The sequence below is a fragment of the Leucoraja erinacea genome, chromosome 25 (assembly GCF_028641065.1).
Source record: "Leucoraja erinacea ecotype New England chromosome 25, Leri_hhj_1, whole genome shotgun sequence".
Classification (NCBI taxonomy): domain Eukaryota; kingdom Metazoa; phylum Chordata; class Chondrichthyes; order Rajiformes; family Rajidae; genus Leucoraja; species Leucoraja erinaceus.
This window is the reverse complement of record NC_073401.1, coordinates 13,801,481-13,807,084: the sequence shown is the minus strand read 5'-3', so window position 1 is coordinate 13,807,084 and position 5,604 is coordinate 13,801,481.

The window sequence follows — 5,604 nt, the reverse complement described above, 5'->3', positions numbered from 1 at the left end:
CATGGACTCCTGTGGTGTTTGTGTGTATGTTTGATTTATATTTATCATCTCTGAAGCAACAGCCTTTCTAATGCCAGATGTGAGAAAAGGACTCCAATTGTGATGTATTTTGATGGGTCATGGTTTTGTGTGTATGTGAATTAAGTATTCAGCAACGGAGGAAAGTAAATGAAATCAACTTTTGGCCTATACATTCCTGCTTTCTGTTTCCCTTCTTTCTTAAATAATGGTATTATGTTTGTGGTTTTACAATCCTTTGGGATCTCTATCCAGAATCTGGTGCGTTTTGGTCGATTACAACTATCTCTGCAGTCATCTCCGTTAAGTGCAGTGTTTCCATTTATTACAATACTAGACTAAGCGGTCACATGGGAGAACTGGTCCCCCAACACAACCCATTCCCCCAACGCAATAGTCCACCACTCGCCCATAGCCCCCAACTGCGCAGGCGCGGCTCATTTCCCCTCATCTCCAGCACTCTCTCGCCTTCCTCTTCACCCTCCTTCTTTCCCCTACCCTCAGTCACTCATCTCCACTCCCTAGCTCCTTTCTATCACACTCCTCACCTCCCCCTATCTCCCCCCCCCCCATTATGCCCTCCTCTCTATTCCTCCTGCTCTCCCTCCTCCCTCTTCTTTCCCCTCTCCCAATCCCTCCCTCACCTCTCCTTTCCCCTACCCTCAGTCCCTCCATAACTACATTTTTCCTCTCCTCAATCTCCTCCCCCTCTCCTCCCCATTCTCCCTCCTTACCTCCCCAGGATCTCGAGTTTGCCGTTTCTCTCCCTTCTTGCGTGCCCCGGAGGAGCATCAGCCGCAGAGGCAGGCGGGTGCAGGTGACTGACAGCGGACACGGCCAATAAGTGCGACGATGGTGCAGGAAGGGGCGGTGACTGACGGGAGAGGGGACCAATCGGCACATGGGCGGTTTTAAAGATTTTTAAACCTTGACATTTAAAATATGCCACTGATTGGAACAAATCATGGTGCGATTGCAGCACAGGAGAATGGTGAGTAAGGTGGCGAAAAATCTTTGCGCTATCTTGTACCGTTTCTGCACAAATGTAAAAATAATGCAAACTGGAAGATAACAAGATGAGAGAGTCATATATAGATAGAAGATAGATTGTGATGCATTTCAAAAGCATTACATTTGTTGAACATTGGAATTCCTAAACTATATGGTTAATGCACTTTTGTCTCTGACTATATAATTGCTCCCAAGCTTCTTATTGCACTAGTCGTTCTTTAAAACAAGGTCTTGCCTGTAATCCAGCAAAATGTACCCTTCCAGTTTTTGGATACCAAACAGCTTAAACTGCTCTTGTGCTCCTAATTCTCCCGTGCATTGTCTCCACCTTGCTTGGTGCCTGGTGTGAGATCTTTCCCAGTCACTTTATTAGTTTGAATACCGTTGGACAAAATTGGCACCTTCAAACAATACTGACCTACCACTCCTTGTCTTTTTTCGAATGTTAGTGAAGCTTGACTTTAGAAAATCCTGCACACTGTACAAACTGGAGCATGAGCTGTTTGACAAACACAGGGACTTTGCACCATGGAAACAAAGTGTGAAGACTGTAAATTATTGCTTGGCTGCCTTGAATGATGTGTGTACTTTGACTAGGAGGCAAAGGAGAATTCTGTTGGACGTGCAATTTTCAAAGCACTGGAGCAGCAAGGGCTGAAATTTTAAGATTGGTTCAGTGTCTTAACATAAAACAGAAATGGAAAGCCAAATATGAAATTAAGAGTAATGTGATCCATATTTACACAATTTTCATTTGCACTCTTTAAAGTTTAGGTATTGTAAAAAAGTAAGTGTTTCTTAAAGATGGCATTGTAAATATTTGCAGTACTAGACTGGAATATTGTCCACTAAAGGGAAAGGAAAATGTAAGGTTTGCTCTTTACACACAAATTGAAAATGCTTAAATTGGGAATTTAGTCCCGATTTGGACATATCCTGAAATGTCACCTATCCCTGTTCTCCAGAGCTGCTGCATGACCCGAGTTACCCCAGCACCCTGTCTTTTGTAAAATAGCATCTGCTGGTTAGTTTAGAGGCACAGCATGGAAACAGGCCCTTCAGACCACAGTCTGTTTGACCAGTGATCGCCCCTACACTAATTCTATCCTACACACTGGGGGCAATTTAAAGAAGCCAAGTAACTAACAAACCTGCATGTCTTTGGGATGTGGGAGGAACCTGGAGAAAACTAACACTTACAGATGGCACTTGTGGTCCGGATTGAACCCAGCTCTCTGGTGCAGCAACTATGGCTTGCTACCTGCTGAGTGTGGTCAAAGTTCTATGTTACAGTTTTGATCCCCATGCTTTAGAATGGTGGCATGGTTACAAGGAGTGGATGCTGTTGAGATTCACCAGTCTGTTGTCTGGGGTGGAACATTTCAAATATGAGGGATATCAGTTAGGTTAGATTTGTTTTCCTTGAAGGAGAGGAGGCAGTAAAGAAACCTGATTTAAAATGTACATAATTCTGAGGATGTGAACAGGGTTGGCATTTCCCCATAAGAAAGGTGTAAAATCTGGACGACGGGTTTAGGGGAAGAGGGAAGATTGGAAGAGAACTGAAAGAATATCTTTGTTGGGAGGTTGACTGGAATCTGGAATGCACTGACTGAAAGAAGCAGGTACCATTTAAAAACATTCTAGAATGACGACCTAAATTGATTGGTGGTACAAAAAAATGCTGGAGAAACTCAGCGGGTGCAACAACATCTATGGAGCGAAGGAAATAGGCAACGATTCGGGCCGAAACCCTTCAGACCTAAATTGATTGATTGAAAGACACAGCATAGAAATAGGTCATTTGATATTGAATCTAAGCTGACCATCAATTACCCATTCAGTTCTATTTTATGTAGGAAGGAACTGCAGATGCTGGTTCTCAATCTGCAATGTCATCTGACCATTCCCTCCCCATATGTTGCTTGACCCATTGAGTTACTCCAGCACTTTGTGTTTTGTTCAAGATTCCGGTATCTACAGTTCCTTTTGTCTCAACAATAATGTTCAGGATCTAAATGGTCAGGGTCCATGTGATTCAAGATTCAAGAGAGTTTATTGTCATGCGTCCCTGATAGGACAATGAAATTCTTGCTTTGCTTCAGCATAACAGAACATAGTAGGAATAACTACAGAACGGATCAGTGTCCATATATACATATATATATATATAAATATATACACACATGAATAAATAAACTGATAAAGTGCAAATAAACAGATAATGGGCTATTAATGTTCAGAGTTTTGTCCGAGACGAGTTTAATAGCCTGATGGCTGTGGGGAAGTAGCTATTCCTGAACCTGGTCGTTGCAGTCTTCAGGCTCCTGTACTTTCTACCTGAAGGTAGCAGGGAGATGAGTGTGTGGCCAGGATGGTGTGGGTCCTTGATGATACTGCCAGCCCTTTTGAGGCAGCGACTGCGATAGATCCCCTCGATGGAAGGGAGGTCAGAGCCGATGATGGACTGGGCAATGTTTACTACTTTTTGCATTCTTTTCCGCTCCCGGGTGCTCAAGTTGCCGAACCAAGCCACGATGCAACCGGGCAGCATGCTCTCTACTGTGCACCTGTACAAGTTAGAGAGAGTCCTCCTTGACAAACCGACTCTCCGTAATCTTCTCAGGAAGTAGAGGAGCTGATGTGCTTTCTTAATAATTGCATCAGTGTCCTCGGACCAGGAAAGATCTTCAGAGATATGCACGCCCAGGAATTTCAAGCTCTTGACCCTTTCAACCATTGATATAAACGGGACTGTGGGTCCCCATCCTACTCCTTCCAAAGTCCACAATCAGTTCCTTGGTTTTGCTGGTGTTGAGGGCCAGGTTATTGTGCTGGCACCATATGGACAGTCGCTCGATCTCTATACTCTGACTCATCCCCTTCAGTGATACGTCCCACAACAGTGGTGACGTCAGCAAACTTGATGATGGAGTTCGCACTATGACCGGCTACACAGTCATCAGTATAGTAGGGGGCTGAGCACGCAGCCTTGAGGTGCTCCCGTGCTGATTGTTATCGAGGCTGACACATTTCCACCAATAAGAACAGACTGTGGTCTGTGAATGAGGAAGTCGAGGATCCCATTGCAGAGGGATGCGCAAAGACCCAGTTCTGCGAGTTTGGTAACCAGCTTGGGGAGGATGATTGTATTAAAAGCTGAGCTGTAATCAATGAATAACAGCCTGTCAAATGAGTTTTTGTTGTCCAAGTGGTCCAGAGTGGAGTGGAGAACCAGCGAGATTGCATCCTCTGTTGATCTGTTGTGGCAGTAAGCGAACTGCAGAGGGTCCAGGTCTTTGGTCGAGGAAGGAGTTGATTTGTGCCATGATCAGCCTCTCAAAGCATTTCATCATCACCGGCGTTAATGCCACTGGTCGATAGTCATTGCGGCACATCACCTTGCTCTTCTTGGGCACCGGTATAATTGATGCCCTTTTAAAGCAGGTGGGGACCTCAGAAGTGAGAGGTTGAAAATGTCCGTAAACACTCCAGCCAGTTGGTCCGCACAGGTTTTTAGAACACGACCGGGTATACCATCAGGTCCAGGCGCTTTTCGAGGGTTCACCCCTCTGAAGGATTTCCTGACGTCGACCTCTGTGACTGTGACCAAAATACCATCACAGTGAATGGGGGCTTGGGAAGGCACATCCGTTTTCTTCCTATCAAAGCGTGCGTAAAACGCATTGAGCGCATCAGGGAGTGATGTTTCGCCGACATTCGAGCTGCCTCCTGATCTCGCCTTGTTGGAGGTGATTGCATTCAGGCCCCGCCACAGCTGCCAAACATATCTCAGCCTCCAGCTTGGAGCAGAAGTCCCTTTTGGCCTTTTTGATGGCCTTACCAAGGTCGTATCTGGACTTCTTGTAGACCACTGTATCATCAGACATGAATGCCGGGTGTCTGGTCTTCAGAAGAGTACGGATCTCAAAGTTCATCCAAGGTTTCTGATTGGGAAACACATTTTTGTAGGGATGCAGTCCTCCACACATTTATTTATGAAGTCTGTAACGACTGTGGCATATTCGTTCAAGTCCGTTGCTGAGTCCTTGAACATTGCCCAGTCTACAGACTCCAAACAGTCCTGGAGTTGTTTCTGGACACAATGGTGCTTTGTATTCCTATCATTAATGTATTAAGCATGGAAACAGGCCCTTCTGCCCATCTTTTCCATTCTGACCAAACATAGAACATAGAAAATATGTTCTGAAAACAGCTCAGAGTAAAAAACACTGCAGAGATTGGAAAGCTGAAACAAAATCATGGTACACAAGGAACTGCAGATGCTGGACTTGAGCAAAAAAAAAAACCACCAAAGTGCTGGAGGAACTCAGTGGGTCAGGCAGCATCTGTGGAGGAAATGGACAGATGACATTTCGGGTCAGACCCTTCTTCAGACTGATGCAGTAGGGGGGAGAAAGCTGGTAAAGAGGAGGGGTGGGATAAAGCCTGGCAAGTGGCAGGTGGCTAGAGATGAAGGGGGGGGGGGGGGTGATTAGCTGATGGGTGGATACGGGACGACGATTAGAGGTGAAAAGGAGACAAAGGGGTATCAGATAAGGAGAGAAGAGGGTG